Here is a 22,280-nt window from a genome sequence, read left to right as displayed (position 1 = left end):
CTAGGGTGAGTCTAGTTCTATATACAGCACTGCAGTGATGTATGGCTTGGAAACAAGACTCGGGATGTGTATGCCCCATTACTCCTCAGCCACTTATAGTGTTACCACTTCCATAGCACCACCTTAGTAAAGAGCCAGGAGTTCAGAGACTGTCCCAAGCAAAAGCCACGTGCTATACACACTCCGCAGCTAGGAAGACATGTGTTGATAAGTGGAGAGAACCTGGGCCTGGCAACCATAGAATTTACTTCCATGCCTAATTAGTATCTTTGTTGGAAAGACAGCCATGTGTCACAGTCACTTGACCTGGCAGTCATCTTGACTTCAACTACCTTTGTGTTTCAAAAGTATAAACTGGAGGATAGTATGAGAGTCAAATAGTGATCCTGAAGAAGTAGCCTCTAAAAGTGATGTCTATCTGTACTGAAAATGTAAATGTGTGCTTTTATTGACTGATATCTTACTCTTGGTTGGTGATAAGTCTCGTGGTTCTTAATTGGAAAGTGCCTGAAAGTCTCCAGTGAAAAGTCCCTTCCCAATCCCTAGCCCCAAGCCTCTATTCTCCCAGAGACACCCAATGTTGCTACAGTTGTGTGTTGCTTTTCACATCAACAACAGCATGATTTAGATGCCCAAGTCTGGATACTATAGTGCCATAGTGAGCGATACCACCTTCTTGTGACTTGGACTCCGCAGTTGGAGCTATTCCAGAAGGGGCTGAACTCTAATAAGCCTTTTCTTTGGAGAGGAAACTGCCCTCTGGGGGATGGCTCAAATGCATACATGCTTTGCAGATGTCCCAAAGTCCTTAGAATTTCTTATGTGATATTACAAGTGATAAGTGATATGACAGTCACTCTCTAATTGCAATAATTGTTTAAAGCAAATCACACAGTTTTGAGAATACTGTACTAAAGCTCCTGGAGTTCCCAAGCCTTTAAAATAATGTGTTATTTCTCTGAATGCATTATTTAGTGCAAATCACTGAGGTATCGCAGCACGTGTTATCTGATGTCATTTGCATCTCGTTTAATGGCTTCCTGATGTTTCCAGAGTGAGCAGAGATGAACTGCATTGTCAGCACCTTGTGACGTCCTTGGATGAGGTGGTTTGAGTTTGGAGACACAGTTGGTCAGGGATGGGGTGGGCTCCTTTACTTCCCTGTGGTAGGAAGCCCTAACATGGTATTGAGGCCATCAGTCAGCAAAATGGCCCAGCTCTCCATCATTTGACAGGCTGATACGGTACAGCCCTGTCACAGCTGGACTAGTTCGTGGTCCCTATGCTGTACCTCACTGGATCCCAGGCCATTTACTCACACTGCATACCTCTCCTGATTTAAATCTTATGGGTTTGGACTAATGCTTATGAATATGCAAATAACAGTTGCTTGGTATTCTTATTGATCCAGCCTGGGTGTTTCTCCCTTGCAGTCAAACTTCCTGCTCTCAGTTCACTCCCCCACCCGCAGTATATTCTCTAAATTACAAGAAATCCTCTATCTTGAACATGGCCTGTTCTAGCCCCAAGAGGGATTTTGGTGGCACCCCCTTGAAGACTTGAAAAAAAATCTCATTTCCGTCCAAGAAATTGAATCATTATCTAGATTGAAATAATATCTTTCCTCAACCTGCAACAAGATAAAGAATCAAATTGGTGGAGTTTCCTTATCATTGCAGTTTGCAGGACACAGACTAATGGCCTGTCACTGCCTCTGGCTGGTGGGTTCTGTAATACAGGAGCCCACGGTGGCTCCTGACCTGCTTTGCGTAGCCCAGTGTCTGTGGCAATGTAAGACAATGCCGTAATGACAAGGGTCATCATATGAAAAGGAAAAGTAGTGTGGGACCTAGGACTGCCTGAGCAATGCTCTACCCTATGGTGGCTGTACCCCTCAGATACACTTGTGTATGGGCAACTGGAGGAGCCAGCAAACAAGGCGGACTTCCCTGTTCCTTCAAAGCTTAGCCCTAGGCTAAACTTCAAGAACTGTAGTTGGAGTATAGGGGTGACAACCTGAGAAGATATAGTAGATCTAGCTTAGGCTGGTAAACAGATCAGCACACAGACAGACATCCCAGGGAAAGAACTGAAAGATTAGTATGGCTTCCGGTCTCATCTGCTGTTGTTAGGGGTCAGCTCTGATCTCTGGGGCTTCAGGCTTCTCTTGGTTCAGAAGAGGGTGGCACCAAGGAGGGCATTACGAGAAAGAGGCAAGTTAATGTGCATGCGTAGTCCATGCTCCTGGCTGTTTCCTTCTGCCCTTCCTGCTCCACTAGCTGAAGAGGCTCTGCCAGTCCCAGGGCTAGTCCTGTAGGTGTCAAAATGTGGATACAAGCAAGGATGCTTTTCTCACACTGCTCAGCCCCATGCTCTCTTGCATCAAAAGAAGAGTTTCCAGCCACGTGGTGGTGGGTGGTGCACGCCTTTATTCCCAGCACTCAGGAGGCAGATGCAGACAGACCTCTGTGAGTTCAAGGCAAGCCTGGTCTACAAAGCAAGTTTCAGGATAGCAAGAGCTATACAGAGAAACACTGTCTCAAAAAACCAAAGCACATAAACAAACAAACAAATAAATCATAACAATAAAAGAAATAAGGTAAGATTTTTCTAGCCCAGTTGGCCTGGTCTTACTGCCCTCCCTGTGGTGATATAGAAGAGACTAGAGGACACCACTGTCTGACTTTGGAGGGCTTTCTATGCACTGGTACTATTCTAATGGGTTTGCATACTTGATCCACCCAGCTGTGCTTTAGAAGTGTTTAGTATCTGCCTTTAATGGCCGAGGCACAGAAAGGCTAAGGAACCTTTCCTGGGACTCACTAAGTGGTAGAACTAGCATCTGAATGAAGCCAAGCAGCCTGCTGGAAGCCTTTTAAAACTTAAGCTATTGGGACGAAACCATTTAAAACCACCTGGGCTCTCCTCAAACCCCACACTGGAATTCTAGCACAGAGAACAGCAATAATAACGATCTTATGTTTGTGATGTTCCAGGAGTCCCCAGAGGTAGATTCTGCCCTGGGTGAGAGGTTGAATGACAGTCTAGTCAAGGTGTCTACCAATGGGTGCAGTTAGCTGAGACACAGTCTTTAGATTGTGCCAAGACTATCTATCCTCAGTGTGCATCAAGTGCTTTGCCAACCACTGGCTTACCCACCCTGTGGTCCAACCCCCATCTTCCTGCAGATACCACTCCCACCAACTGTGCCTCCTGGGAAAGGACACCACCCTCCAGCCTCACCCTGTGTCCCCTCATGCCTCTTCCTCCCCAGCCAGGTGTAAGTGACAGGAAAGTGCCTATCAGCAGAATATTGTCTTCAAGAGGAGTGCTGGTCTGTCATCGAGCATGCCTGATTGCCATGGCAATCACCAGCAGAATGGAATGATTTCATAATACATTTTCATCTGAAACAGGAACAGGTGTGTGGGGGGGGGATCAACACTGATCAACAAGACCAGTCTAGGGAGGTTAATAGCAAACTTAGGGTTGCTCAGGGAAACAAAGGGAAGAAAGGCATATATATGCCAGCTAGTAGTCAGTATCCTTCCAGCCTCACCTATGACCTTTCCCTGACCCTCACTCCGTTCCTACCACCCTGATCTCTGTGACTTGCAGTTTTGGTGTTTTCCCATCTTCACTGTCCTCACCATGCTTGGCTACCAGTCCATCCCACCACATCCCTTGAGAAACACTCCTGGGCCCACCAGCTGGACCCTGGGAATCCTGCCTCTACCAGCTACCTGTACCCCCAAGAGAAGTAATGCTCCTCAACTCACTAAAAATAAAATTCCCTGACATTATCTAGTCTGTGACCCAGGCCACCTGGCACAAGTCCTGCTCAGCTATCCTCATTTGGGGAACCATCATGAGCAAAGCACCTCACAATCGTCCTATGACCTTGTGGTGCCTGGACTCGATGCCAAAACCTGATTCTGTGCACAGGACTGGCATTCATTTGCATTATGCATTCCTTCCAAAGACAGAGCTGCAAGGGAGAGTCAGAACACTGCCCGGCAGTTCTGATCTGTAAGCAAGGCCTCTGGTCTCTATTTATTTCCACATCACTGCTGGCCCTGGATATGGGAGTCCATTCTCCTGGGACCAGAGGGCCATCCTGGCTGCTTCCTTGCTGCCTTGAGAGGTTCCAGTGCAGGGCAACTTCGAGGCCACCTCACTTGGGAGTCCTGGCACGGTGGGGTACACTGTTAGCTGCACTGCTTTGTCCTGCAGCTGACAGCGTCTCCGCCACAGGGCAGGAGGCAGAATGGACTTGACAGGGTCATCACATCAAAGGCCTTCTCCACTTTCAGATAATGCATGAGAGAGGTTGCCAGGCCTACTCTAAGGACATGGCAGGCATTAGCTAATATCTTGATTTTAATAGATGGATAATAAGAAGCCCCGAGTGTCTCTCGGAACCAATTTTGAAGAACATGCTCAGCCACGTGCCCACCTCCTTGGTGAATTTGACCCCCAATAGTGCTCCCAGCGAAGGGTTAGCCCAGAAGAAAGGTATTTCTCTACCGACTTTGCTGTCCTTTGATTCCTTTCTTGTATTGCTTCGTGGTGAGCAGGCAGCCGTGGAAGGATGAAACGAAGCTGGAAGGCAGTGCTCCTCAGAGGGAGGCCAGGATGGCAGTCCTGGCACTTGGGTAGCACACACTGTTGCCCAGGTGGATCACCTCACCTAAGCTGCTGCACAGATACCCACACATTCCTAAGGGAGGGGCTGCACATCCACAGGTGTCTGTCTGCACCAGGCCATGGGGAATCCGGTGGCATGCTAAGAGCATACAGTATGAAGGGAGTTGAGGTCAGAGGTCAGGGCAAGGTGAGGAGGGAGTCGTGAGGCCCAGTGCAGCCACCAGGACTGTTGACATGGGGTGCTGCTTCACCTGGGACAGAAGATGTGAACAGGGAGAGGCATGCTGCCAGGAGGGTCAGGAGGGTGTAAGGAGAGGCCTCCTTCCCTGGGCTGTAGTGTCTGATCCAAGGGCACAGCCAGCCTGAAGAGAGGGAGACCGAACATCCTGCCTTCCCTCCAGTTTCCACTCCTTTCTTCCTCATTGCTGAATCAACAGGAAGCCCACAATTGTGGCCTGACTTTTGGACCAAAGTTTCTACAAGATGGAAGGGCAAATGGGATACAGCCCAGCATTCCTGCCTCTGAATGATGGACCAGGAAGACACTCTACCCAGAGGCCTTATCAGAGCAAGCCTGGCCTGAGAACCAATTAAAAGGCCTCCAGGAGAATTCCGGGCCCCCAAAGAGACAGTGTAGGGAGAGGAGAGAAGCAAGCCTATTTTGGGGAGATCATACCTCTCACTTCCTTTTAGGAGGAGCTTGGGAGCAATAATACTGCTTCAAAGGGTTCTCTTGGGTCAGAAGCAGTGGGATATGAATGAGTCCAAGCTGGAATGAGGGAGCCCACCATGAGGATTAGAATTCCCTTGCAGAGGCCCACAGAGTCCAGGGCAGTCTTGAAGCAGGTAACCCTCCCCCTGCCCAAAAAGAAAAAGCATTTTCCAGTGGGAACCAGTGTAGGTCAAGGCCAGAGTGCGAGGACCTGCATTCCTAAGACTTGGCAGAGGCCCACAGCCCCACAGTGGAGCTTTGCCAAGTGGAAGTCGGCCAAAGGCCAGCCCTGAGCAGATCCTTGTTCCTGGGATCCCAAGAGCTTCTGGGAAAGGTAGGCAATTCTCACCATGACCATGAACACATCTGATGAAAAGCAGGGCTGCCAAGTGAAATCTGGCAACAGGACCACCCTTCCCCCTGCCTGGCCTGAACTCAGCACTTGCAGGTATGATGGCTTTAAAAACTAATTGTCTAAGTGTCCACAAGTGGACATCACCCAACAGAAGATGGGGCGGAGACCCCAAGAGTGCCCATTTCTCCAAGGCCACATGTCCAACCAGACTAGCTTGACCCTAGACTGTCCCCTAGCTTCAGACCGTCTGCACCTAGATGGTGGATTGCCTTGCTAAAGTTAGAACATACATTTATATTTTTTAACTTAGAAATAATTTCAAGTTACAGAATAGTGTACAGAAATAAGAATAATATGTTCTTATATCCCAGATGTTTACATATGTTCACACACACTTGGGTGTACAAGTGTGCATAGTTTCTCGACCACAGAAGGATATGGTAACTACACCATGGCCCTTCATATCCTTAACAGTCCAACAAGTGTTTGTGGTGAAGGCCCATCCCCTGAAGAAGCCACACTCTAATACAAATGTATACTCTTGCCTAACCTGCCACTTATTTTCATTGTTGTCAGATAACTTTGGCATTGTTACAGTATTTAGCATTATTCTGTATCTCTGAAGGTTGGATGTTACCCTGTCTTCCTCAGCTTCCTTGGAGCAGCAACATTTTTATAGACTGTTTTTCATGCCATTGACGTCTTTGAAGACTATGATGCCCTCACTTTGGATAAACGAAATTCCCCTATTTAATCTGATGTTTCCTTGTGATTAGATCTGGGTTGCATTTTGGGTTAGAATTCTGCACAGCCCCCATCTTTCTGGGTAATTTTGTTTGTGTGTTTGTGTTGAGACAGTGTCTTTCTATATAGCCCAGGCTGGCCTTGAAATCTGAATCCTCCTACCTCTGCCTCCCAGCACAGGCCCTATCCTTGGAAAATCACATCTAGACATACTCAGGAGCCTTCTTCCTTGCTGAGGTTGATTTTGATTCCCAGTCTAGCTCTCATCCAATTCTCCGTTTCTCAACTCTTGCTTCCTCCCATTTCTCATTCCGTTAGAATGAAGCTGCAGTCTGCGGGAAGGAATTCGCTCCTATAGTTCATTCACCCATACATACCCAATTTACCTTGGATTTCTTTTCCTGGTTTTCCTCCTTTCTTACACAAAAGGTAACACATCTTATTTACTTTTCTTAGATTCATTCATTCACTAGTAGCTCATGGGCCACACTTCATACTAGCTCACAGAGGGCTTCCTCGTTGTCTCACGGCTGGGAAATACACCACTGTGTGTAGATGCCCTGGCTTATTCCGTGAGTTCTTTCTTAGGTCTCACAACCTAGGCAGTGTCCTTTGCTTTGCACTTATATAATAAGCCACCATGTCTGTGTTGGGTCTCTTCTGCTTGGAATGTACCTTCCAGGTCTGTTTCTGTGATTCTTTTAGGTTCGCCATATACCCCCCCCACCCGCAAGGTGGTGCCCTCCCACTTGCTTCTCTATAACAGAAAATGACACCATTCCTGGGACTTCCGCCAATCTCATGGGCATGAAACATCTTACTGTGATTTTGACCTCTGTTTCTCTTATGAATGGAAGTTGAACATATTTTCATATGTTTAAGCACAACTTTAATATTTTTGCCTGTTTTCTTTTCCTTTGCTTACCTATGTCTTATGTCACTTTTTATTAGCTTACAGTGGATTAGATTTCATTATTGCATGTTTTCAAACAAAGTCTGGTTTTGTTGTTTCTTTTCTCTACCTTCCTCCCCCCCACCTCCAGGAGCTGCCTTTTCATTTTCATGACACATGTGACCTTTTACCCTCCCCAAGCTCTCTCACCACCTTTTTGTCCCCTCTCAGGACCCCCTATCTAGTTTCACAGTCTATGCCCACTCTCACAAACCCTTATTTACACACATGTAAGCATATAAGAAAAAGCACGCCACTTCGTCTTTCCAAGACTGCTTTTACCCATTTTCCACCGGGCTTTCAGTTCTCTGTTTCTGGGGTTTCTAATTAAAATGTTCCACGTTTTAAAAATTAAAACGTAATGATATTATTCTGCCCCCTTCCCATTCCTCCTTCAAATCTCTCTAGTGTAGTACTTCCCCCTGAGATCATTTGTCTTTTTCTTTGTTAATCTCTCTTCCCCGCCCCCAAATACTCCCGCTTACCTAAATATATAAATGCAACCTGCTTAGAAATCTTTTATACGTATTAGTACTAACCTGTTTTCTATGATTATGTGTCAAATGTTTTCTCCTGGTTTATCATTTTCCTTAAGTTTTCCTTTCCATGGGGCTTGGTGTGCAAGTGACCTCCTTCTCTCTCTCTCTCTCTCTCTCTCTCTCTCTCTCTCTCTCTCTCTCTCTCTCTCTCTCTCTCTCTCTCTCTGTGTGTGTGGTGTGTGTGTGTGTTTTCAATTATTTAATCTTATTCAATCTTATCTTACCTCTGTATTTGTAGTTACAGTGGGGAAACCTCATCATATACCCAAGCCATAGAAGAATTTTCCTATGTACAACATAGTTTTTAACAGCTACATATTTCACTGAAAAGATAAACCATAATTTTAAGATTAATTGTAAAAGATGGATTTTTTCAGACTTAATTCACTTTATTTTTCTTGTATGAAAACCCTTATGTGGTGGTCACAGCTGGAGCCTGGGTCCTCTGAACAGAGACTCTGGTGTGGGCTTTCACAAGATGGTCCGTGAATTCCTGATAAGGAGACTTGGTGAACACAGTCTCTTTCCAGAGGTTGGGGGTCAGGTAGCTGTAGGTCTTGGAGATGGCATCAAAGGTGGCCTTGGCAAAGTTACCCAGAGTGGCAGTGCAGTCCCTGGCTGATGTATAGCAGTCATCAATACCGGCCATCATCAGTAGTTTCTTGGGTACAAGAGCAGAGACCATGCCGGTGCCTCTGGAGGCAGGGATGAGACACACCAACACAGAGCCACAGCGGCCTGTCACTATGCATGGGACAGTGTGGGGCTTGCCAATCTTGTTCCCCCAGTAGCCTCTCCACACAAGGACAATGGAAAGCTTGGCCAAGATGATGCCCCCCCATGGCTGTGGCTACATCCTTGGAGCACTTAACACCAAGAGCAACATGACTGTTGTAGTCCCCAATAGCCACAAAAGCCTTGAACCTGGTCCACTGGCCAGTCCAAGTCTGCTTCTGTACTGGCATGATTTTTAGAATCTCATCCTTTAGAGATGTGCCCAGAAAAAAAATCAATAGTCTTGGATTCCTTAATGGGCAGGGAAAACAGGTAGATCTCCTCCAGGGACTTGATCTTCGTGTCCTTAAACAGGCGGCCCAGCTTGGTGACAAGGATCCACTCCTTGTCTTCAGCTTTACCTCAATCGCTGCCGCCAAAGCCTCTGCAGAAGCCGCCATGGCCTCTTAATCCCAGGCTCCCTGGCCCTCCCTGCTGCACTGGCATCATCCACCATTAGGTGTTTTCCCAAAGTAGAAAAAGCTAAACGATGGATTTGTATCCTCAAGCTGGGGGAGAGAGAGAGAGAGAGAGAGAGAGAGAGAGAGAGAGAGAGAGAGAGAGAGAGAGAGAGAGAGAGAGAGAGAGAGAGAGAGAAGGAGAGAGAAGTGTAGACACATTGAAGCCCAAGAATTTTCAGTTTTAGGAAAAGGACAGAGGAAAGCATGGTCCCTGCCTGCAGCCATGGGTACTTGGCACAGGAAAGCAAGGTATATGGGGTAAACATAACCCTGCTGCCATCCAGTGGCAGGGGCATTTGGAGGAGGGAGGTGTCCTTTGGGCTGGTGAGAAACATAAGGACAGGTCAAGGCTGAGGCAATATATAAGGAAGTACTCCTCTGAAGGCCATGCAGGGGTGAGGCAGCTCCCTGTGGGCGAGGCCTATACAGGCTGTGAAAGCATAGGAGGGTGGAATGGGAGAGGAGAGTACAGGATAACAATGAGAGTGCAGAGTCGGGAAGGGACATCCAGTATTTGCCGAGGCAGGAGTCAGAGAGTACTGTGCTGTTGGAAAGATGGGTGGGAGGTACCAGGACTTTATTCCAAACCACCCCAAACTGAAGAAAGAAATTAGGCCCCAGTGGGGGAGAGATGAGAATGAAAGTAGTCTCTTCCCAGAGCTAATGTCAAAATTAAATAAGATTGTGGAAAAAAAAAAAAGCCGGGCATTGGTGACACACGCCTTTAATCCCAGCACTCAGGAGACAGAGGCAGGTGGGTCTCTGAGTTCCAGGCCAGCTTGGTCTACAAGGCTATACAGGGAAACCCTGTCTTGGAAAACCATTTAAAAAATAAATAAAAATTAAATAAGATAATCATTGAAAACATTTCAGTTGCCATTAGACCTGCTTAGAGCACTTCAACAATTATTCCTTGTATTTTGAGGGACCTACTGATTTTCCTAATCTGTTTTCAAGTCCAATGCCCATGACACTCACCTATTCAAATCACAAGACCGGACAAGAAAACTAATACAAGAACTGGAGAGAGGGCAGAGGGACCAGCAGTATTGCTCTTGTCTGGCATTCTCAGGACTCTAAACAAGCTTGTGATCACCTCAAGTCTAGAACCACCCTGAGAGAAGGGGCATTGTCAAGGACAAGAGAAAGTCTGGGTTAGAAGGCGGGATAGCAAACACATTTAGCATCAGCTGGGACACGGAACTAAACTTAGGGTCTCTCAGAAAGTTAAAGGCTTTGTTCCCAGCAGTTTCTTCTTTCTTCCAGCCCCTGGATTCTCAGTCTCCGTTGGAGGCCTTGCTAGGCAGGCTTCATAGTGGGAGCTTGTCCTTGTACAGGGCTGACCCATCTCCACAGAGGAGAACAAGAGAAGAGAAAGCTAGGAGCTGGCAGAGGGAACAGCAGATTCTGGTGCTCTGTACCCAAGACCATCCCCAGGGGAGGGTTACCCATGACCCCAGGGATTCATTGCTCCTCTCCCCAACTCCAGTGAGGGACCTAGCAAATAGTTCAATGAAGGCCTTTCTCTCTGGCCCCATGGGTCATGTCAATCAAGTGTGTGAGAAAAATAATAAGTCTCCAGCAATGTGGCCACTGTGCCCTTTCGAGCTGGCTTATCTGCTCCCCCAGCTCCTGCTGATGGAGGCCAAGAGGTTGCAGAATCTTCGAGAAGCTTAGTGGAGGGGGAAGGGCAGATGAGGACTGTGCTGTCACCCCTCTGCCCCCTTCATTTCTGCAGCCCCTGATGAGAATTAAACATCCTGAAGCAGATTTCTCACCCCTCCATCCCCCATCCCCCCACCCCGGGTCTCCCCACCCTACCTTGCAGCCAGCCATGCCACAAACTGGGGAACTGGCTATGTTGATAACATTCATGGTTGCCAGGAAAGCTCACCCCACAAGGGTCTCTTCACTGGGGCACTGCTTCAGACTCAGTTGCCAGCTTCCCTGGCCTCACCCAGTCCTGGGCATGGCTCTGCAGCCTGTCCCAGACGCCTGTCAAACTCCAGGGCAAAAGGGCCATCTCCTTCTGCACACCACCTGCCTGTCTATGTCCCAGTTTTTGTAGTGCTCCTTGTCACATCTCCTTTTCTGTCAAAGGTAGTTGTGAAGTGGGACCCAGCTTACTCAGCTGTGAACCCCCAGCCTCAGATGAAGAGAACACAGTCTTTTCTGAACAGGAAGGAATGACCTTGAAGTCTGACCTGACTCTTGCTGATTGGCCTCAGGGAAGCCATGTGCCCTGCCTGAGCCTCTATTTCCTCATTCACTACAGGGTCCACTGGTACCTGCCTTGCAGGGTCCCTGCACCAGACAAAGCAGTAAGTGTGCCCGGAATAGCAGCTGGCCCCAGCTGGCTCAGACTCACAGAGGAGGGCTAAACACCTGTGCTTCAAGGCAGACCTGCGGGACGAGCTGGCACTTGAGGGCCACTTTCAGACCACTGTAAGAGCTATCCAGCCGGCTGGAGCTAGTCGGAGGTAATGAGTACAGTGTCTCTATCATCACACTTAACAATCTTCCCTGCCACAAGGAGAGTGGCTTATCCAGGGCCTTCCCTTTAGGATCAGTACCCAGAACTTGTTGAAGGACATTTTCTGAGATCTTACTTACAAAGAGATAGAGTCTTCCTGAGTAAGGGACATGGGGCATTGCGGGAGAGGGAACATAGAGGGACCTGTAGCTGTGTTTTCAAGTTCTCAAGATCCCCACTGCAGATCAAGATATGCTAGCGTGGCCAGGTTCCTCTGTCTGGGGAGTGGGTATATATAGCATGGGAAAGAGGCCACAAGGGCAGCTTTCTTCCCTTGTTTAGCTTGCGGCCAAGCCTGGGAGCCTTGGACACTGAAGCTCCATGGGCTCAGGCAGGGGCAGAGAAAGGGAGACCTGTTGCCATGGGAATTTTGGGACTAAAAGAATGGAACACCCCCCCCAACACACACACCATCTTCTTTTTTTTGTTAATTCTTAGATTACTTAACTCTTTATACATGTTACTCCCAGCTCCCTCTCCCTCCCCTCCTCCCCTGCCCCTCCCTTCCCTCAACCCCACTCCATCCCCCCTCTGCTCCCCAGGGATGGTAAGGCCTTCCATAGGGGGATTTTCAAAGTCTGTCATATCATCCGAGGTCCCACAGATTGCCGAGGTCTCCTCACTGACACCCAGGCTTGGGGGGGGGGCGGTCTGATCCGTCCCATGCTGGCCTCTCAGTCACCAGTCTGGGGTCCACGCGTTCTCCCTTGTTCAGGTCAGCTGCCTCTGTGGGCTTCACCAGCCGGGTCTTGATTCCTTTGCTCGTCACTCCTCTTTGCAACTGGGTTCCAGGAGTTCAGCTCACATCCCATCTTCTTATGCTCCGCTCCCAGCTGGGCATCAAGTTCAGTGTTGAGAGCAGACCGTATGCTGAGTCAAGAAGTGAAGGCAGCTGCCCTAGAAATTCAGCAGCTGGTCAAGGGAAGCACCACGCTCCCGTGGCATCCCTGGTAAGCAGCAAAAGGAAGCCCCCAGAGTCACGTCATATATTGTGTCTTCAGTCATCTGCTAGTATAGAGGGTGGCCATGGGCTGGGAGGAGAGGTGAGCTGGTGCAGAAAACCCTGGAAGGTGCCTATGGAAGCTCTGAACTGTGCATGGATACATGGGGACTGCCCATGCACCATGCTAAGGTGTTAGCTGGCTCCCTCTAAGTAAGAGAACACCCCGTCCTCCCAACCCATCAGGTCTAAACATGGTCATCTCTGTGTCTGCCCCTGGCTTGGCAAGCTTCCAGGTAGGATGTCTGTCTTCATCCTGCTGTCTCTCTAATGCTCACGACCCAACACTTCTCTGTGAGGATGGAGCCCAGCAGCCCCTGCTCTCCTCATCTCTGGGGAAAATGTTGCCATCTCCCCACACCCTGGGAGCCATGATGAAAAGTCCCTGTTCACCCCTGATGGACCACATTGAAAGGCTAGATGACATTTGAGCCAGGTCTGGCAAAGGATCCTCCCAATAACCCAGGTCATTAAGGATGTCACAGCAGAGCCCAGGTCTGCTGACTACTAGGCACAGTGGAGCAGCAGAGCACCAGCTACTCCATCATAAGGCACTCTTGATGGCTTGCTTGCCTGTGTGTTTGTCCATTTTGCTGGGCAAAGGGGGTCTTTGGAGTGAGCAATGCTCACATGGGGCTTTTAATGGCTAGGTGATGCAATGACCATTTAGTTGTATTTTTGGCGAAGGTTAAGATGAGAAAAGAGATGGAGTCAGGAAACAGAGTTTCTTCCTCCACTCTTCCTCACAACAGGGAGGACAGACAGTTCATTGTCCACAAAGGGACACTTTAAAAATGGAAGTGTCATTATGAGGAAAAGCATGTGCAGACTGGGTATTTTCCTGGCAAACAGGAGACTCCATGAGCTGGCGTATTTGACTGCCTTATCTCTTTCCATTATACCCATGACAAAGATTGACTTCGCACCCTACCCAGGTCACTAGGGTTCTACAGAGCTCTAGCCAGTCCCTCACTCCCCTGACCCTTGTCCTTTTCGTTTGTACATCTCATCTATTCATTGTATAGATACTGTTTTGTGGCTCCTATGTATAAGAGAATTCACCAAACTCTCCAAGTCTACAGATGAGTGTTTTGTAAAGGTCCAGCACTGTCAGCCCTGAGTCCTCTGTCCCTTTAGTGACTGACACTCGAGCTCATGTTCATGTAGGTAGGAGTTGTTTTTTGTTTTGTTTTGTTTTGGTGAGGGCAGCAAGTGGTAGTGTAAGAGCAGGGCCAGGCTGTCTCTGAAGTGGAACCTAATGGTTTGGTGGGGACATGTCCTCCCAGGTGCACAGGGTAAGTCCAGACTGACAGACAGGGCAGCAGTGTACTTCTAGAAGCTGAGAAAGCGGAGATTCCACTGCGCTGCCTGCCAGGAGAGTGTCTCCCTTTACTCTCCTTTCTGTTGTCTGTCCTTTGCCTGATGTACTCAGGCAGCCACCTGGACAGCAGATCCCAGGGCGCAGGTAGATCCCAAAGTGGCAGGACCAGAACCCTGGGCCAGCGGCAACACTCACCACGGCTGCTTGGAGACTACCCTGCTGCTTCCTTCCTGTGCGCTCAGACCCACAACAGAGGAGATACAAAACTTGTTTCTCATCAGGGTCCAGCATCAGGAAGGACAGAGGAGAAAGTGTACTAAGCCCTCGGAGGGACTTTTGGGAGGGGATGATAAGAAATCACTTTCATTCTTGGTGTACAGGTCACAAGAGCAGTGCCATTCCTGATTCGATTTCCATTAAAATATCAATAGAAATTAATATTCCTAAGAAATTGGAAGCTGTTCCACACAGGGAAATTGATTTTCCTGAGATCTCATAGGTCAGGTGATTAGATTCATATGCACATAACAGTTGTTTTCATATTTTAAAGTTAAATAATTGTAATGGTACAGATAGAACTCATAGCCTCCAAAATGCTATGAGCACTCTGCCACTGATCTGCACCCCAGATCCTAGCTTAAGAGTCAGAGGGCATTTCAATTTGTTTCCTCATTGGTTTTTGAGAGTTTCCTACTTATTATCATTCTCAACCTTTATCTGTCACATTTAACATCTACTCTGCCCTGGAACAGAAAAGTGCCGTATTTATCACATCATTGTTTTCCCTATGAGCTACATATTTGCCATCGCAGACCTGTATACTTCAGGAGGCTGTCCTGAAGGAGGTCCTCCCTTCCCCTCCCCAGAGCAGCAGCCTTTGCACAGGACATCCTGTGAGAGCGACCCTCACCCCATCCATGCTCTGTGCCAGGCTCTACCCTGGCTTCCCAAGGTAGAGCTCACGATATGCTCAGTGAAGCAAATACTGACCACGACGGCTTCCCGGTATGTTTCCCAGTTACCAAGGCCAGATCACAGGCAGAACTGGCTTTCTTCTCACCCCTCCCTTCTGGAACCCTCTGATGTGTGTTGCACCTTTATCTGCCTGGGATGCTTCTGTTGAACACAGAAAATTATCTTTTCAAACATACCATTCAGTGTGATTTTATGAGCTCTGCAGTAATTGCCCTCACATCTACTCAAAGGAACCTTGAACCCCAGTCACTGCTGTGTTTCAAAGGATGAGAGAACATGGGTGACCAGAAAAGGACTCTCTATCCTCTTGGGGTTTGACATACTTATTTCTGGTAAGGTGAGAAGAACTGCTTCAAAAAGTTTCTTAGACTCACAGATCGGGAGTCTGTTATCACCCCCCTCTCCTTCCCCTCCTCTGTCTCCCTCCAGCTCAATCTAGCTGTTAAGTCAGTGGCTCCCATGTAATATTTCCAAGAAGGAAACTCCAGCATTGGATCTGTGCTGAGTCATAGCCTTGGGCGTTCTTAGTGCCACATGATCTCAGGGTGTGTGTGTGTGTGTGTGTTAGTGTGTGAGTATGCTTGTGTGTGAGAGAGAGAATGTGTGTGTGACTGTGTGTGTGCATGTGTATGTGTGTGTGTGCATGGGCGTGTGTGTGTGTATGTGTGTTAGTGTGTGAGTATGCTTGTGTGTGTGAGAGAGAATGTGTGTGTGTGACTGTGTGTGCATGTGTATGTGTGTGTGCATGGGCGTGTGGTGTGTGTATGTGTGTGTGTGAGAGAGAATGTGTGTGTGTGACTGTGTGTGCATGTGTATGTGTGTGTGCATGGGCGTGTGGTGTGTGTATGTGTGTGGTGTGTGTATGTGTGTTAGTGTGTGAGTATGCTTGTGTGTGTGAGAGAGAATGTGTGTGTGTGACTGTGTGTGCATGTGTATGTGTGTGTGCATGGGCGTGTGGTGTGTGTATGTGTGTGTGTGTGTGTTAGTGTGTGAGTATGCTTGTGTGTGTGAGAGAGAGTGTGTGTGTGACTGTGTGTGTGCATGTGTATGTGTGTGTGTGCATGGGTGTGTGGTGTGTGTATGTGTGTTAGTGTGTGAGTATGCTTGTGTGTGTGAGAGAGAATGTGTGTGTGACTGTGTGTGCATGTGTATGTGTGTGTGTGCATGGGCGTGTGGTGTGTGTATGTGTGTGTGTGTGTGTGTGTGAGTGTGTCATGGGGGGTGCAGGCATGCACCCAGGCTAGGTAACAGTTAACTTCAATGGAGCCCTCATCAAGGAGCAGCTGGAAGGAGGAAGGCACTGAGCCAAAGGCTCAGAATAGCCAGCCCCTGGCGCCAAGGGCTAAAAAGGGCAGAGGAAATGGGTAGGCCAGCCCCTGGGAGGGGAAGCAGGAGGATGGACTTACGGCTGTGGCCTGCAGCAGATCACAGGTCCGTGAGAGTTCGCTAAGTGACTTAGAGTTCAGGAATAGGCGTGAGGGTAGAAGGAGAGTCTAGGTGTTTCCTCTGGCCTAAGAAGGATGGGTCACAGTGCCACCTCCAAATGGTCAGTTGCAGATCCTGGCACAGGTCATGTTGCTGGAAGAGCAGGATGGAAATCGGCAGGCTGGGCAGGAATTTGGGCCAGCTCAGCCTGGACCTTGAAGTGGGGGGTATGGCTCCTGATGAAAGAGAAAGGGACTTCTACCTGGGCTGGGGGCTGGGAGCAGCAAACAGCATCAAAAGCTGTTTACATCTAATGGATCCAGTAATGACAACACAACACAACCACCTTCTTGCTCAGTATACCAGAGGCAATCAGTAAGTATAATTGGACATTGGACTCACGGGGATAGAGCATATCACTGATGTTGTGTTCATTTGCATCCATGGACCATCTAGGACAGTGGACTCATGGGGATGGAAGATATCACTGATGTTGTGTTCATCTGCATCCATGGACCATCTAGGACAGTGGGCTTGTAGCTATGGAGGCTATCACTGATGTTGTGTATGTCTGCATCCATGGACCATCTAGTGGGCTCATGGGAATGGAGGATATCAGAAGCAACCAGAGCCAGGGAAGGGGGAAGGGAAGGCACTGCTTAATAGAGACAGCCTGTTTGGACTGTTGAGTTAGCAACAGTGATGACAGTCATACAGCACTGTAAATGCAATTAATGACATTGAATTTATACTTAGAGTGGTCCAAATAGCAATTTTTAATCTTCTTAAATATTCACCACAGTTTAAAAGTTATTATCCTAAAAAGAGACAAAGAGTAGAAGTCCAAAAATATGGGGGAAAGCCAGGCATGTAAATGTCTACAATCCCAGTATTTGTTCAAGTAATTGGACAAGTAATACTGAGTTCAAATGTTGCCTGAACGACACAGCAAGACCCTTTCTCAAAAGCTGTTTTAGTTAATGTTTCTATTGTTGTGATAAAACACCCCAACCAAAAGCAGCTTAGGGAGAAAGGGTTTAATCAGGTCACAGTCCATCATCAAGGAGCTCAAGGCAGGAGAGGAAGCAGACACCATGGAGGAACACCCCTTCCTGGCTTATTCCCATGTCTTGCTCATCCTGCCTTCTTAAAGCACCCAGGACCCCCAGCCCACGCATGGCACTGCCCCTGGTAACTTGGGTCCTCCCACATCAACCACCAATCGAGAAAATGCACCACAGGCCAACCTAGTGGGGGCATTTTCCTCTTCCAAAATGATTCTAGCTTGTGTCAAGTTGACATAAAACCAGCCAGCACCGTGGGAGATGAATGCAAGCCCACTGAAGAAATCATTTGGTTGGTGATTTTTAAGAGGAAAGAACACCTGTGTTTGAGTCCAGGCCCTGCCCAGCACTAGCTTTGTGTCCTGGGCAGGCCACCCACCTCCCTTTATCAGTTTCCTTACCTGTAAAATGAACCTGCCAGAAAGCTGAAGAGGACTGCAGTCTACGCCAGGCCCAGAGCAGCTCAAAGAAGTGTAAGCTGTCATGGTTTTGATGGTTGTGCCACTCATTAACGCTAAATGTTCAAGGTCACAGACTTAGGGAGGAGATGCGTGCTGACCAGCATCCAAGGCTCTATTCTGAGGCCAGAGCATTTGGGAGTGAGACTTGCTAAGGAATAGGGGTGGACTTTGGAAGCTCGCCATGCAAACATGGAACTGAGCCTTGCCTCCTCAGGTGGTGAGGCAGGTTAAGTAAGGCAAGGTAGAGAAAGGGCTGTGTGGGCCTGTCCACAGGGTGATTCCCCACACACTCATGTCTCTAAAGGTTAACTTAGCCCCAAACACAGGACTGACTGGAGCATTAGACCAAGTTCCCAGGAAGCTAGAGCTGGGCACCAGCAGGGGGCAACCTATTCTGTCTAAATTGCTTTGTGACAAGGGAACTTCCTCTTGCTGGCTTACAAATTCCCTCCTCTGTACAGCGGAGGGTTGGCCAATGACCCTTCCACCCCAGTGTGGGGCCCCTAGCAGCTAGAAGACACTTTCACAAGAGGTAATGACCTCACCGTGAATCGACATGGCAGTCTGTGGGACTCTCATGTGGGAAGTACCAGAAAAGTTAGCCTCAGTATCCTCCTCTTTAAAAAAAAAAAAAAGACGAGCTGGGCATGGTGGTATATACTTGTAATCCCAGCCTGGAGAGACAGAGGTAGGGGGCCAGCCAGAACTACATACAGACACCCAGTCCCCAAATAAAAGGTCAGTGGTTCCAACTGGGGAGAGAGGACTTCGGTGAGGACCAAATGAATTAACAGTGTAGAGTCACGTGAGCCCTGCTTGAAAGTAGGCTTGAGACAGGTAGAAAACACTTGGCCTGAACCAAGCGAGGCAAACTGTAAGCAGGGAAGTTGCAGCTGGTGGGTGTACAAGTTCATGTGAGTTTGTGAATGTGAGTGCTGGCGTGATTCTCCATGTATGAGTACATGCATGCTAAAAGAGTGTAGCCAAGGCTGATCCCTGAAAGAGGTCTGGGCCTTGGGCTCCCTCAGTTTTGGTTGGCCACCTGTCCCTTTGCTGGTGGCTGCGACTGGAACATGCCTACCTGCGAGTACAGAATAACCCAGGGTGTGATTAATTTAATTATTTCAAAAGCCCCTTTGGTATTTCATGAGGGTCATGCCCCTAGCTGTGGGCCTGAATACAACTGCTGCAGGTTTCAATAAAATCAATTAATTTAATTTGATTTAGTTTTATGTACTTGGAGCTGGTACCTCTTGAACTCGGTATGAAAATTATTGCAGAATAAAAATGCATATTAGTACTCAGGGCCCCATGCCCTTGGACTCTCTTCGTAGAGCCTGCAGGGATGATCACAAAGGCAAATTTCCCTGAACTGGCAAGGGCTGTTATCCACTGTCCACCATTATCATCCTCCGGAGGACGGGGCTGCTGGCCGTTCTGGGTGCCTTCCTCACTTTCTGAAGCACTTTCCTGCAGTGAAATGAGTGCACCCCAAGGAGTGCCTTCTCCCCTCATCCTTTCCGGTCTGTCAACTGTACGTTTCAGGAAGTGAGGAGGGCTGTAGCTCAGCACCTACATCTCAAATACAGGGTCTTCCAAGCTCCCCTAAGAAAGCCACTACCCAGGGCAGGAAACAAGATCTGCCAGGGTCTCAGTCCGTAGAAGGAAGAGATTTCACACAGGGCCAGTGTCCCAACTGTTCTTTCATTCCTCTGCCAGGGTGAGAGGTGGCAAAGTCTTGGGGGCCGGGGCAATAAAGCAGAAGTTGAAACAGCCTGTTCATTAGTCATTCCTGCAGTGCCTGCTGCCACCCTAGCTCTGGTGAGAGACAGCTGAAGGGCTCATCCCCCAAGGGTGTCTGAGCTCTGCCTTCTGTGTTCCCACTGACCTCAAAGATGGTCCTAAATGTTGATCCACACCACAGAACCGGGCCTCCTTCCGGTCCTAATGAAGCAGGGAGGGAACCAATCCTTCCCATCTCCACCTTTCCACCCTACTTACTTTCTGAAAGACTCGACTGTGTTCTGACGTTTCCCTGGACTATCCCCACACGATCTCATTTAACCTGAGCATTGACTCTGCATGCTTCACTGTGCAGGGAGGAGAAATATATTTCTCAAGGTTGCACTCAGGGATTTAACCCCATACCTAACTGCAAGATGTGCAGCACCCCAAGTGGCTTCCTATGCAAACATATAGGAAGATTCAGCATCTTCTACCCCCTCTGACTAAGAGTAAGGGCAGGAAAGAGGGCATGGTGATTATTACTAGTGAACTCACAACATCCCTGAAGGCATGATTATCTCCATTTCACAGAGGCAACAACTGAGGCCGAAAGAAGCAACAACGTGCGCAAGCCACTCTGAAAATAATTGAGCTGGGCTTCAGCCTCGCCAGAACCCACAGCGCTCTTCGCCTCTGTGCTTCGGCTAGAGGTGCTGCCAGGAGGCGTCTTGGGCCTTGGGGTCACCCAATGATAGCGGCAGCCTGGCTGGCGGCCTGCGGGCAGGAGCCTGGCCGGGGCTGGACAGATCCAGGCTCCGCGTCCTCGGCTCTCCAGGGTCAACTCAGTTCCGGGGCAGCGCTGGCCTCTCCCGCCCAGACTGCAGGCAGGAGAGGCGCCGAGCCCCGGCTCCCCAGGGAGGTGGCGGGTGAGAGGTCGAGGGCGTGGTGGGACTGAGGAGGAGATGCCGGAGACTGGCGGGATCGACGGGAGGATCCGGAGGCGTCGGGGTCGGGGAGCGACAGGAGGGCCCAGAAGTGCGCGCTGTGCACAGGGAGAGGCAAGAGCGGGCCAGGGGGTGGGGCAGGCCACAGGCGGTGGGCAGACCCTGGAGACGGAAGGGGAGGTGCAGGTCAGAGGAGGTGGGGCAGGGGGAGGTGGGTGGGTTTAGGAGACAGAGGAGGGTGGGGGCGTGGCGTGGCGGAGAGGGGGCGAGGTCAGGACTGAGGGTGGAGCAAGGGGCGGGGCTAGGGGAGGTGGACCTCAGGAAAGGCCTGAGAACACGTGCTGGGTACCAGGGTTGGTGGCAGGACCGAGCTGTCTTAACTTCATGTTCCCCATTCTGCTTTCTCAGGGTTTCGGCCAAAGGGCCTGGCTGGGAGAGGGCGGCGGGCTGGTCTGGACAGGCAAGGTAGCTGAAAGGGCGTGGGAGGGGTGCTGCCCCGCACACTCGCCTCTTCTGGCCTGAAGAATCTTGAGTTTGTTGTACCGTTCCCCTTTGCTGGCCCCACCCTGTCTCCTGAGCCTCCCTCCCTTCCTTTCCTCGCGGGGTTACATCCTCTTCTGGATGGGCTCAGTTAGCCGAAGGCAAACACTGTGCCCTCCGCTCCCAGTTTGCCCTCTCCTGGGGAATTCAAAGCTGGGCACAGCGCCTTGAATTTCTTTCCCTGCCGGGCTCTCTGGGTCCTCGGGAACTTGATTCAAGGTTTTCTAACTTGAATTCATCCTGAGAGGCCCTCCTTTCGGTGTAGCCTCTTCTGAACTACCTGTCTTCCAGAGTCAGACTCTTAAGCTCTGCCTGGCAGGCACAGAGAATTCCTATCTGAGCCTTATGGGACCAGCATCCTCTCTGGCTGTCTACCTTGGTCATGCAGAGCCTTCAAATCAGAGATAATTCAACCCCAGCGTTATCTCTCTTAAATGGGGGAACCCCAGAGTAGGAATAGATTGGGGAGCAGGGAACAGTTATTTGGAGCAGGGAAACCCTTTCGTGGATGTTTTCTGTCACACAAAGAAAGCCATCCTATGCCCTATTAACTCCCTGTTGTTCCCATGTCTCTCTGCATGGCTAGCTCAACTTCTCACTCACCCCAAAGCAACATCTCCAGACAGCAAACTTCCCTGTGACCTCGGGAAGATTGGTGCAACACTTGCTGTTTGCATGCCTGGAGTTTCTTGAGCAAGATGGTCACTATCTACACCTACGCCACATCAGATGCCATTCAACAGATTAAATAATCAGCATCTTTAACAGAGCTGGACCACGGGCATCATGAGCCAAGCCCAGGGTTTTGTAGGTGGAAGCCTGCGATCTCAGAGGGACGTGACCCACGGCCACACTGTTTGCTAGTGACAGAGTTGGGACTCTATCCAGCTTCCTAGCTGCTGCCCTCGTCTGCTTTTTACTGTACTCTTGCTTTCCCTTTAGGGGATCTCCATGTTAGGGGCATAGCATGACGACAAGCACATGCTCAGGGAATACTGATGAGGTAACTGAACTAACCCTCAACAAGGTGGTTGGTTTAACATTACTTTGGGAAGAAGTGAGAAACCCCTGGGCTGCCCAGAGACAGTTGGGATTCTAGCCGATTCTC

The 22,280-nt window shown here is 49.2% G+C and overlaps 1 pseudogene; it reads right to left on the bottom strand.

Annotated features, from left to right (window-relative positions):
• Positions 1–8,361: 8,361 nt before the first annotated feature.
• On the bottom strand, positions 8,362–9,170 carry LOC101842884 (annotated as a pseudogene).
• Positions 9,171–22,280: the final 13,110 nt, after the last annotated feature.

The sequence above is a fragment of the Mesocricetus auratus genome, unplaced genomic scaffold, assembly GCF_017639785.1.
Source record: "Mesocricetus auratus isolate SY011 unplaced genomic scaffold, BCM_Maur_2.0 Super-Scaffold_6730, whole genome shotgun sequence".
In the NCBI taxonomy this organism is placed as follows: Eukaryota; Metazoa; Chordata; class Mammalia; order Rodentia; family Cricetidae; genus Mesocricetus; species Mesocricetus auratus.
The sequence above is the reverse complement of the archived record's forward strand: the minus strand, read 5'-3'. Positions and strand labels throughout refer to the sequence as shown.